Source organism: Berghia stephanieae, chromosome 1 (assembly GCF_034508935.2).
Source record: "Berghia stephanieae isolate SIO BIC M18660-M18661 chromosome 1, UCSD_Bste_1.3, whole genome shotgun sequence".
In the NCBI taxonomy this organism is placed as follows: domain Eukaryota; kingdom Metazoa; phylum Mollusca; class Gastropoda; order Nudibranchia; family Aeolidiidae; genus Berghia; species Berghia stephanieae.
The window spans coordinates 82,519,626-82,533,097 of NC_088360.1; the positions used below are offsets into that span (position 1 = coordinate 82,519,626).

Consider the following 13,472-nt stretch of genomic DNA (forward strand, 5'->3'; position numbering starts at 1 on the left):
ATCAACTGTGCGCCACACGAAGCATGAATTGAACCCAGGATCTTCCGATCCGAAGGCGAGATAACATAGCCGCACATATATCTATTTATATCTATATCAATATTTGGAATTTAAAAAAAAAAAAAACAATTCTGGCCAAAATGTGTTTTGAAAGTGTGCTGTAGTCTCTAGATATAACTTCCCCTTCACCTGGAGTGAAAATTGGACTCACCTGCAATAGAACATTATTATATCTCCGTTACAAATGAATTTTGAAGGAGATGATAATCTCGATCCACAAACTCGGATATCAGTTTCTATGTGAGTAATCTTACACTTCGATATCTCCCTGCTCCTCTTGGCTGCTTCACAAGCTAGAAACACTTAGTGCCAAGGAATATGACACGATAATATCATTGACTTGATTACACAGTTGATATCACTGCCACGATAACACACTGGAGGAGCAGAACAATAACAACAAAAATGTGAAATTATAATGATGATGATAACACGAGAAATATGGCACGGTGTTGACACTGTGCTATTCTCATTCAGAACACATCATGTGTTCCATTCCAAGACCCGTGCCCACGGAATATCACAAATTCCTCAATAAATATCTACGAAATGTGCGGTGAATTTTTGCATGCGGGCTTATAATATTATTTTAATGGAAATAATTGATTTGAAACGTGAAAGTAATAGCGAGATAGACAAAACAATTTCATCACAACGACGCATAACTTTGATATTTTCGGCGATTTGTAATTAATCTGACTCAAACTTAAGAGTATTCACGGTAGATCTAATGATGTGATGTATCCGTTGTTCGCATATTTACAGGTCTGATAACCGAAAGCAATCATGGGCTTGATTTAACATTGTTGTAATGGACAATATTTTGCGCTGGTTTGAGAGTATTACCTTTACTATAATGAGCCCATAAAAATTTGGGCTATCAGAGCTGCAGATAAGTGCACGTCGGTCGGATGTGTCACATTTACGTGACTAAGTATATTAGACAATCAGTAGCACAATAGATTTTCTTGTTTCGGATTACTTCTTCAATGAATACACTTCACCTCGCACAAGAGCAGAAACAACGTGTGTGTTAAATCATGTATTTTATTTAAAGCATTTAGGTTGTCTGCCTGCCTTCTCGTGAAAAAGATTTATAGATATTACTTGTGTCGCTCTGTAGTAAATGACCGCAATCACCAATTCGTGAACCCTGCTCTCAATCAACGTTACTCGAATGCAGGTCTGATCTGATAACCCAAATTGTTATGGGCTCATTATTGCAATATAAATATTTTAAAACAACTCCAAATACTGTCCATAAATCAAACTAGCTCAAAAGTACATTCGGCTAGCAGACCTGCTAACATGTATATCTAGCTCTTAACCCTTTCATTACCAACCATAGGAAAATCGTCACATTCGTTACGATAAACCCAGTCATTTCTCATTCTGATTTCAGTTTTACATCACAAAATTTATATAATTTTTTTTTTTTTGTTATCGCTATAAAACCTTGAAACGGTTTGTAAGGCTCAGTTTCCTTAATAATATTATGTTTAGAATGTAAATGTTGCTTTCCCGTTTGAGAAAGAAAAATCTATTTTTTTTTTGTTGGTAGTGTAGGGGAAAATTCTGAAAATGGCCGATAACATTTTCGTCAAATCTACACATGCCAATGTTGTGACTTGATTTCCAAAGCTGAAGTGGTCCACAGAATGTCGGTTATTTGGAACGCCTACTTAAAAACCATTCGATTACAGTCGTCGGCAATACCATTTCATTTCCAAGAGAGTGGCAGTACACATGAAATTAAATGTGACCCATCGGACCCATCTGACCCATCGTCTCAAAAACTGGATTAGATATGTCGGGATGACAAAAATGCTGGAAATTGAATGCATATATAGATAGTCCGGAAGTATAACGGGACCAACACATAAACGATGTGTAACCTTAAACGTTTATAGTCTGGATAATACAGTTTAGTGAGAATTACTCATAAACGCGGATGGCAAAAATTTTTTTTTCTAAATCAAACAATAACAAAGGCTAGAGTGACGTCATCTTCGTTCTATCAATGCAAATATAACGATATAACCGTCAGTCAGCTCTTTGTTATTGTTTTTAGTCAGCCATTGTAATGATAAGTCCTCAGAAAATTATATCATTCATACTATAAACGTTCAAAGTTACACATAGTTTTATGTGTTGGTACTTTATATCCGACTGGCGGAAGTTGTGAGTATTTTACCTCTAAACACATAGTATTATAACCAAAGTAAAGGCGTGGGCACGAGTCGTGGAAGGAACTATAACTAAGAACTATATCAAAATAACTCACAAAACAGAACGGGTATATTATGGTTTATTTATCGCGTCAATGAAGCAGGTGGATTAACATCGGATCAATATATCCATTCAAAAAAAAATTACCCTACCTCTGTATTCTGTCACCACAAATTATGTCAACAAAGTGCTAAGCGGTTATGTTATCGCTTTGATAATAATAACATTATAGTATCTAGCAATCAATATTAAGTATAAACCACCACACACACGCACACGAAAGATAATCCTTTTTCTATTAACACATATAAAAGAGGAAATCACGCCTCGTTATCTGGTAATAAAACTCACTACAATTAGAATTTATAATGTAATTCGAGTTTTAAGACCTTGAGATAAGAACGAATGCGGCAGGCGGCAGACGACTGATTCTTATTCCGTGATTTATGTCTCTGCTCTGTCTTTCGTTTCTTTTCGCTACTCGAACCGAACGAAACAGGGGAGCGAGGAGCAAGAAGCGAGGGCTGTAACTCGCGCTGGGAACGAACCCTGGTTGGCGAAATAAGAGAGCAGGAGGCGGCGATAAAATGTAGACTTGAGATTTAAGTTTCCTGTGGAGCTGTTTGTCAAGGGTTTATCTTGATAAACTTAAATAGGCCTAATATTATTTCTTTCCTTCTTTAAACTAAATTCTCTCTCTCTCTCTCTCTCTCTCTCTCTCTCTCTCTCTCTCTCTCTCTCTCTCTCTCTCTCTCTCTCTCTCTCTCTCTCTCTCTCTCTCTCTCACGGGCAAACATAAGAATAATTCAAGCAAGTGAATAATATTTTTAAAAATTGCAGGAAGGAATTTTCAAGATTACATTTCTCGCAGATTCAACCAATTTTAATAGAAATCGTTTTCAAAGAAAAAATTAATAATGAAATAAACCATCTCTCAGAATTTAGCAGCTATTGGTGTAATATGCTTTTGACTAAAACACTCACAACATCAACCAGTCGGATATAACGTACCAACACACAAAACTGTGTAATCTTAAACGTTTATAGTCTTATTGATAGAATTTAAAATTGAGTAATCATTAAAATGATTGTTTAAAAACAATAACAAAGAGCTGACTTACGTCAACCTCTTTCCATCTATAATATAATAGTATAATTTACCTTAATAAGTAACATTTGAGCTAATACATTGGTTGGACGGGAAAAATATGGTGTTATCTCATTAACTGAAGAAAAGAATGAAAATTTATATAGCGCACTTATATTATAGATTTACCATGCTCTATGTGTTTCACATCGTTTAATTTATTTCCTCGGCAGGCATAATATAGAACCATATTTCCATTTCATACAGTACAAGTCAACTATTAGGCGTCTTCTTTGCACTAACACTCTTACAATATCTATCGCTTCCTATATATTTTCACCTATGTCGGGTTGGGTATTGTGTGTAAATTGCCTGGCCCAAGGACACAACATCTGGACCAGAATTTTCCACGATAAATTTCACTGACCAAACGTATCATTGCTTGACTTTTGACAAGACGACCGGACGAGACACGTACCGCTGAGCCACCGAGTGACACAAATCCACTCTGTATATTGTTTTGATAGAATAAAGTTGACATCACTAGGGTCTTTGTTATTGTTTATTTTTTGCCATCCATGTTTATGATTAATCCTCACTAAACTGTATTAACCAGACTATAAACGTTTAAGGTTACACATATTTTTGTGTGTTTGTTCGTTATACTTCCGGATGGCAATGTTGCGAGCTTCTAAGTCAAGCGCATACTATCTATATTCCCTTTATCCCGATATGGTGACGCATCTGGGCCCCAGTGCACGGACCTGGATGGCAGAGGCAATGTCTGATGTCCTTGCAAAAGGAAAGCTTCCACAAGCGTGGAACCACGCTAAGATAGTTGCCATTCTGAATCCAGGGGAAACCGGCGAAGAAGGCCGACAGCAGTTACAGACCCATATCACTTCTGAGCTGCTTGTACAAACTTTTGGAGCGTGTTCTATTGAATCGATGGGGGCCGGTCCTCGACGCTGCCCTGCCACCCGAGCAGGCGGGCTTCAGGGAAGGGAGGTGCACTAAGGAACAGGACATTGCCCTTACAGAGCAAATTGAGGCAAGGTTCGAAAGGAAAGAGCAAACTGGTGCTGCATTTCTAGACCTATAGGCGGCGTACGATACTGTCTGGTGCGAAGGTTTAATGCTCAAACTTGCAAAGATCATAAGGTGTAAAAAGACATTGAAGTTGTTCTCTTCAATCTTAGGATAAAGACAATTCCACGTCGCGCTGGGAGACGCTACGAGCAAATCGACTTCCATGTCAAAACACTCATTCCAATCTGATTGGAAATGTAAAACCAGTCTTCCGACGGACAGGATATACATTGTGCAACTGATCTTCTGGTTTCAGAGTGGTGGCATCTTATATTCTAGCCTAAATAAATGCTGGTCATCAATCAAGATGTCTCACTCCTCTACGCCCTGTAATCATAATACTCTGCCGACAGTTACAGACCCATAATGTCACTTCTGAACTGCTTGTACACACTTTTGGAGCGTGTTCTATTGAATCGATGGGGGCCGGTCCTAGACGCTGCTCTGCTAAAATAGTTATGCCACCTAATGATTCAATAAGTAACCTACTCATTGTTAGTCTTCCGGAGGACTGGTTACACGCTTCCAATGAGTTTTGAACCGGAAAAGAGGAGATGTGACGTCACAACTTCTGCTCCCCAGTATGATTCTAATTGGTGTAAAGAACTTTTGTTGCCATTTATTTACTTTTTTTCTGATCGGCTGGTTAACATTTTATCACAATGACTGTATCGTGAAATGGTGAGAAGACGGCACCTTGGACTCAGCCAGAGGACCTAGATTTCGCTAGAGACATTATTAACTCATAGCCACCAAAAGAGGAAAGTGCATTTCGCAGAGTACAGGGCTCAAACTTCAGTCATATAAAATTGAAATGATTACAAATGAAAAAAAAGGAAGAAAAAGTAACCAAGAAATAAACAAAACGAAGCGAAATAAAACAAAACGGGGAAAATAGAGAGTGTGAAACGAGAGAAGAAGAAGAAGAAGAAGAAGAAGAAGAAGAAGAAGAAGAAGAAGAAGAAGAAGAAGAAGAAGAAGAAGAAGAAGAAGAAGAAGAAGAAGAAGAAGAAGAAGAAGAAGAAGGAGAAGAAGAAGAAGAAGAAGAAGAAGAAGAAGAAGAAGAAGAAGAAGAAGAAGAAGAAGAAGAAGAAGAAGAAGAAAAACAACAACAACAACAACAACAACAACAACAAGAAGGAAAAAGAAGAACAAGAGCAAAAGAAGAAGAACAATAAAGAAGAAGAAGAAGAAGAAGAAGAAGGAGAAAACAAAACATTACTATTATTATTATTATTATTATTATTATTATTATATTATTATTATTATTATTATTATTATTATTATTATTATTATTATTATTATTATTATTATTATTATTATTATTTTTGTGATTACCAGCATTATTATTATTATTATTATTATTATTTTTATTATTATTATTATTATTATTATTATTATTATTATTATTATTATTATTATTATTATTATTATTATTTTTGTGATTACCAGCATTATTATTATTATTATTATTATTATTATTATTATTATTATTATTATTATTATTATTATTATTATTATTATTATTATTATTATTATTATTATTATTTATTATTATTATTATTATTATTATTATTATTATTATTATTATTATTATTATTATTATTATTATTATTATTATATATCATCATCATCATCAACATCATCATCATCATCGTCGTAATTATCATCATTTTTGTCGTCATCACCATCGTCTTCAGTATCATAATTACACTATAAGTTAATGCGGCCTGATGAATGTCTGAAGTTTCCGGACACCCCTAAGGATATGTCACATTCCTCAGAGATCCACTCAAAATCATCCGATATTCGTATGCATTAAAAAAAAATCATAGAATGGTGCACCCCACCAAAAGTTGTTTATTTGTTTTTACTACGACTAATGATGAGGTAGACCATACATTCAAATATCGTGACTTATGATAACACAATATATCCATGGACAAGACACATTACATTTATTGTATTAGCCCACTTTTAAATGTCCTCTCAAGGTGTACCTTAACCGTCTACTTACCAAATACAAGGAAAAACACGTAATTTGAAGAATTTCTTTTGTTATAGCTATAAGAACCAATTGCCTTTTTTATATAGCTTATTGAAGAAATAATATATATATAGTATGTACTTATTGCTTTTGAATTGAGTTTTAAAAATATTTTTTGTGTTTTGAGTAAGTATGACATTTCGGCAAAAATCATGAAAATAGTCGGTAGATACAAAGTTAAATACACATACTTATTTTATATAATCTACCAGGGTGAATAAGTGTGAAAGTTAATACATTTCACAGAACAAGGCTTCAATTTTTACACTTTCTTAACTCACAATGTTGGTTTTGTAGACTGCGTTGCTTGGAGCATAGCATAAAATAGAAAGAAAAAAAAATTAAACCAAAATAATGCAGTCTTGTTCTCAATCAACCTGCCAAAGATTTACTAACTTCGTGTGAGATCCGAAATCTGAGAAAACGTGATGATAAATGGATGATAATTTGAAAGATAGCAAGATAGAGAGTGAGTTAGAGATGGGGTGGGGTAGGCAAATAAACACAGATTGCATGAAGGAAAAAGCTTTATCGGGTAGCTGTTAGCTCCTCCATGTTTAGACGTTTTAAAACGAGTTTGTTTAGTTTGTTATGGGATGTAGAATGTCGTATCATGCTCACCAATGATGGAGAGAGTGCACGTGGACGAGTAGTTAGATAGAGCGCAATTCAATGGTTGTTAAAATGAGATGGAAACGAAATTATAGTTTCATAGTTAGTTGTTTTAGTTTTAATTGCCCATCCTTTACAGAATGCCGGTCGGCCTGCAGCTTGTTCTTCTCACTAGCATCTCGACTACAGCCATTCGTTACCACAGAATCATCATCAATATCATTATCATCAATGCCATCATCTCCACCACAATCTTAAATAACATCATCTTCATCATCAACATTGTCATCGTAAATTTTATCTTCAGGAAAAATGCTTGATACAGTGGTTTTCGCCATTAGAAGAAAGCCAGCTCAAAGCGTTACATGACTACAAGAGGTATTTATTCTCTCTCTCTCTCTCTCTCTCTCTCTCTCTCTCTCTCTCTTCTCTTTCTCTCTCTCTCTCTCTTTCTCTCTCTCTCACTCTCTCTCTTTCTCTCTCACTCTATCTATCTATCCATCTTTCTCTAAATCTCTCTCAACCTCCTTCCTTTTGTGCATGAATATATGTGTAAGTGCGTCTGTGTGTCACATACTCATATAGATCTACAAATTATATCATTAAAAGGACGAAAATATTACCCACAATATTATTATAATTACAAACACCCAACTTTCTACGAATGGCCTTTTAAAAACAGTCTCCTATTATTGATACAAGAGTGAACGAAAATAAAAGAGAAAAGAATCCGCAGGATGGGATCCAAATGAGTGTCCTTTGAGTCTGAAAACACTTCTCAGTGATTTTCTAATATTATTACAACTTTGGGTAATAGTGATAATTTTTAATGACTCCGATTACTATTCTACATCTTCCTCCACAGTAGAGTTAACGATGTAAATTTATTATATCAATACCCGAAGCCAACCGTCCTAAATCCACACTTACAACTTGTTCACTAAACGTAAAGACAAATTTCTCGGTTCATTTCCGTTACAAAGGGGACGCTTTGGAGGGTCTTCATGCATGGCTACCCCTGTCACTGCCCAAGCTATCATCCATGGAGTGCGACAAGGACGCATTTTATTCCCAGTCTTGTTCTGCGGGGATTTGAATGGAGTTCCCCACAAAGACCGGTATTATTTGGCGCGTTTTTATAATAGCAAATGCCAACTAAACGAGGAGATTATTTGATTTGCTGGCAGCGACAGATTAGCATTGTACTGTATTGTGTAGAACTGAAGTGTCATGAGGTTCTCAAACAGTCGTGTCGATTTTTTTTGTATGAGTTTGTGAGCGAACAGGGAGTTGGTGTTTGTATAGCTTTTATTTAAATTACGCGGAAGCATTTGCACAGTGCAGGAAATAGGTCGTAAAGGACTGAATGACCGAATAAAAGCAAACATACATGTTATATTCATCTCATTATTTATTTTGAAAAATCTATCGTAATGTATTCGGCTTATCGCTTAAATCTGAATTTAAATTTTATATGTTATGATTATATTATGATATTATATAGCAACTGCTTAATAAAAATAAATGTTGTACACAGTACATTATTATTTTGCGTCAGCATTTCTATGGTGTTTGTACAGGGATATTTTCCCCATCTCACATCAGTTTCTGATTATTTCACAGAAATAGATGTCTTAATCCCTAATTGTGCGGCAATGTGGTCTTGTGGTAAGATACTCGCTTTCGGATCGGAAAGTCCTGGGTTCGAGCCTCGCTCGGCGCATAGTTGAGTCCTTGGAAAAGGCTCTTTACTCACATTCTCTCACTGTACTCAGGTGTAAATTGAGTACCTGGCCGTTAACAGGGTGTCTCAGTCCGGAAAACATGTAATATCGATAACAGGCGTCATGTCCCGTCCTACATGTTAAGTGTTGGCCAGGGACCCCATGTAAAGCGGTTTGAGGACGTTTAGTGGATATTGCGCTATCTAAAGCTCAATTTTTTCATAGATAAATTCATTTGGAACGAAAGAAAAGTCCTAAATTTTGATGGATAATGTGTCCCAAAGAGGATGCTTTCTCCAAGCTTGCATTGGAAACTCTAAACTTTTAAAACAAGTAAAATTCATTTACAGAAAAGGATGCGGTATTTTGAAAATATCAATAAATTTAAAGCATTGTGTGTTAAAGTACAATGATATAATAAAAATATCCAGATAAGGAGGAGTGTCGGTAGCTACTCCATATCTCTTATTAAGTAGGGAGAGGTAATTATGTTTTTGATTGTGTGAGATATCAGAATGAGTGCACTTGAACACTTTTTGACGGTAGTGGCGTTCACTGTACAATAATAGATATGTATATATTTAATACACACGACGAGAGACGCAATTGTATAGCGATAGTGCAATTTTCGAACTTTACATCAGAGGAACCTTCCGATTTAACATCAACCTCCCATGTGATGTGAAAGGAGTGTGTAAAATGCCCCTTTAAGGCCGATGTAGATTTGTATAGCCCTTGGAGTATGGGAAATGGACCGGCTGTAAGTTATCTGGAATTGTAATATCTATTCATAACACACGCATAACTATGAATACCACAAAGTTGAGACTGATAAAATAAAATCTCAATTAGAAAGTGAGAAATAAAAGTATAAAGAATCACTGCAAGGAGAGAGAGAGAGAGAGAGAGAGAGAGAGAGAGAGAGAGAGAGAGCGAGAGAGAGAGAGAGAGAGAGAGAGAGAGTAGAAATATACTAGGCAAGATTGAAAACGTACCAATTTTCAAAGGGCAATAACCCAATAAAAACGGAAAAACTGTAAAATGACATTTCAACAAACGTAAAGAACAACTCTTTCCGATTCACTTGACGTAAGACATGCTACAATTAGATCAGTGTTCATAACACAATTAGATCAGTGTTCATAAGACAATTAGAGTAGTGTTCATGATTTTATTAACAATTAGAGGAGGAATGGTAAAAACTGAGAGAACAACAATGATTATATGGGAAATAACGGCGTTTTGTGTTCTTTCGATCGTGTTAATACCGAGTGCGTCCGCCATTTGCCTCGAGAACATGTCGGACACGACTCCTCACTGAATTCATGAGGTTTCGAATTGTCTCTTGTGGGATAGCAGCGAGACCAAGAATGTCTCAAAGGTGTTTAATCGATGAGACGTCTGGTGATCGGGCTGGCCTTGGGAGCACAGTGGTGTTGTTTTACTCGATGTAATCCTGTAATATGCGCCGTATGAGAATGGGCATTGTCTTGTTGAAATATCGGCATTTTGTTGGAACAGGGGCATGACTTGAGTAGCCAACCAGATTCCCCCTGATGACAACGAGGAGGGTTTTGGTTTCGGTGTTTATATGCCTCTAAAACCATAATCCTGCCATCGCCGAACGATTCGACTTCCACGATGTTCTGGTCTTGGAAATGAAATGAGTGGAAGGTGGAAGGACTCGTCCGTCAGACTGGGACAAGTTGAAACGACTTTCGTTGCGAAAACGGACTGTTTTCTATTGGGGTTGGAACCACCGGCGATGTCGGTGGGCCCATAGATATCTCATTTCCCGATGTCGTTGAGGGAGGGCGTATCCATGGTATTGCTGACAGAATTTTAATCCATCCGCCTTAAGAGGCATTCTCAGTCTGTGGTATAAGGTTGCATTGCCTGTAACGGTTGTTGTTGTTGAAAGACTGGCAGATCTCAGCCTCTTGGTTTTCGTCAGTTTTTCTCCTAGCTCCACGTCCATCGTGGTCTGTAGTGACACCATTAGCTTCAGCCCATTGACATAGACGAATGACTGTGCTGTGACTGCATTCAAGATGCTCACTGATTTGACGATAAGTCAGACCAGCCATCCTCAAGCCAAAAGCTTAATTCCTCTGGTCCTCTGAAAGTCTGATTCCGATTTGTATCACACAATTATTCAAATTTTGAACTAGATATCGTCTTTTGAGTCATCTTTTTATTTTTGCAGTAGACCTGATTTGCAAGGACTAAATCATAAAGTGCTTCAAATCATAATTAAGGAAATAAAATGGACTTTCACAATACTATAAGTTTTTTAAAAATCAAAAAAATTAAATATAAATTTAGTTCTATCCAGAAAATGAACCAAAAGCCGCGGTACGTTTTGAATCTTGTGTAATATAGAATAGAAGACCCCTCATTCCTGTTGAGGTGAAGTTTATCATTTTCTCAGACGTTGAGTGGACAATGCAATTTTTTGTTATCATCGAAACAAGATGATGGTCAATTGCAATTTCCTCTCCCTCGGTAAGCTAGATCCCACGACTCATTCACTTAAGTTGGTGAGAGAAAAAGGGTCCTGAAAATAATAATATTATAATCTGACGATTCGCAGACCCATAGCTCAATTAGGTGTCAGAAAAGAGGAGAAGAGCGGGAGAAGAAGGAAAGAGAAAGAAAGAAAGAGCGAGAAAGACACACACACACACAAACACACAAACATACACACACACAGAGAGAGAGAGAGAGAGAGAGAGAGAGAGAGAGAGAGAGAGAGAGAGAGAGAAGAGAAGGAGGAGGAGGAGTATTTTTTCTGGTATTATTTTCATTTTCGGTAGGATATGAAAACATCGATATTGATGTCCCAAAAAAAAAGTGGGAATTACATTTTAAAAATCAAGTGGAAGTTGAGAATTGCAGGCACTCGTGACCCATCAAGCATCTCTTCGTTGTTCTGTCAAAGTTCCATGGCGGTGTATCAAGCATTCTCCTCCCTATTCTTTGTCCTGGAAACACTTCAGTGTCAATTTCCCCTTTTTCGTCCTACAACTTCCGGTAAGAAATAGACGAACCCAATCTCTCTCTCTCTCTCTCTCTCTCTCTCTCTCTCTCTCTCTCTCTCTCTCTATCTATCTATCTATCTCTCTCTCTCCCCCTCTCTCACTCCTCCTCTCTCTCTCTCTCTCTCTCTCTCTCTCGCTCTCTTATTATTATTATTATTATTATTATTATATTATTATTATAATATATTATTATTATTATTAATTATTAATAATAATAATAATAATAATAATAATAATAATAATAATAATAATAATAATAATAATAATAATAATAATAATAATAATAATAATAATAATAATAATAACGACAATGTTGAAGGTGACAAAAGTAAAGACAGTAACAATCTAACAATGATGAAATTTTCATTACCCCATTGGACATTTTTGGTGAATATTGATAATGTATTTAAAGTCCTCTATCTATTTATCTATCTGTCTATATACTATATATATATATATATATATATATATATATATATATATATATATATATACATATATTTATTATTATATATATATATATATATATATATATATATATATATATATATATATATATATATATATATATATACTAATAAAACGCCCGCAATTTCGCGGGGAAGGAACTATTTTCATTCGATATTATAACCACCATCATTTAATGAGGGCAGATTGGTAAACAACGTTGTCCATGTAACTTGGTACATCCTCTGTTGGTTTTTCTGTGTGGCCCAACATGAAGTGTAAGCCGCTATAGCCTCTGACCCGTGACACAGCAACATATAGTTGTCCGTGTGTTAAAACAGGTTGTGGTAAGAAAATCAACTGCGAAAATAAACCTGAAGTAGCAGACGTGAGCAGAATTGAAAGACGATCCTGATATCGAAAACTTACCTTACAGACAGTACAGTACTCTGGTGATCGTGTTTGGTGGCGTTTGGCACCGTTTGATACTCAACAAAAATCATTTGGTTATTGAGTTTTTTGTCTCATTTTGGAGTCACCGGTCACAAGTGACACCAGCAACCTATAGGTATTGTTGACGATATTATGTTGCGTTAGACCTTAAAGTTATCTAAAGGGCCTTTGACTCATGAAGTAAAGGGTTTTTGCTACACATATAGAAACATGAATGGACTATTATGTCACTTTTATTTTGAGAAAAAAAATTAGCACCTTTTGATCTTGGCTCATATATATATATATATAATATATATATATATATATATATATATATATATATATATATATATATAAATATATATATATATATATATATATATATATATATATATATATATATATATATATATATAAATTGTGCCTTTTGCGCCGCCACAATATCATAAGATATTGTCGCCTAGGCATTCCACGAAGGAATATAGATCAAACAAGATGTCTGATGTCAACAGGAATCACCCATGTTGTCCAAGTGAGCAAATTGGGGGTTAATAATCTTGCTCAAGGAAAAAAACGAAAGTGCCTGAAGCGGGGAGATAGATAGATAGATAGATAGATAGATAGATAGATAGAGAGTTGTATTCAACAGTTCAACAAATGAAATAACGTGTTTCCTTGAGCTCTACTTACGACAACTCACC

General features: G+C 35.7%; 1 protein-coding gene across 6 annotated transcripts in view; it reads right to left on the reverse strand.

Moving 5' to 3' along the window:
* The window catches only part of LOC144959114 (extracellular tyrosine-protein kinase PKDCC-like), a 63,165-nt gene extending 60,378 nt beyond the window's left edge, over nucleotides 1–2,787 (reverse strand). Inside the window, exons 1-2 of one of the 6 annotated variants that reach the window (XM_078891562.1) lie at nucleotides 2,679–2,787; nucleotides 212–437 (exon numbers count right to left, since the gene is read on the reverse strand). The gene's annotated coding sequence lies outside the window, so the exon portion shown is untranslated. Of the gene's footprint in view, nucleotides 1–211; nucleotides 438–2,344 lie in introns of all 6 variants that reach the window. The other 5 variants (XM_078891581.1, XM_078891592.1, XM_078891544.1 and 2 more) reach the window with 5 other exon arrangements.
* Between the last annotated feature and the right edge of the window lie 10,685 nt (nucleotides 2,788–13,472).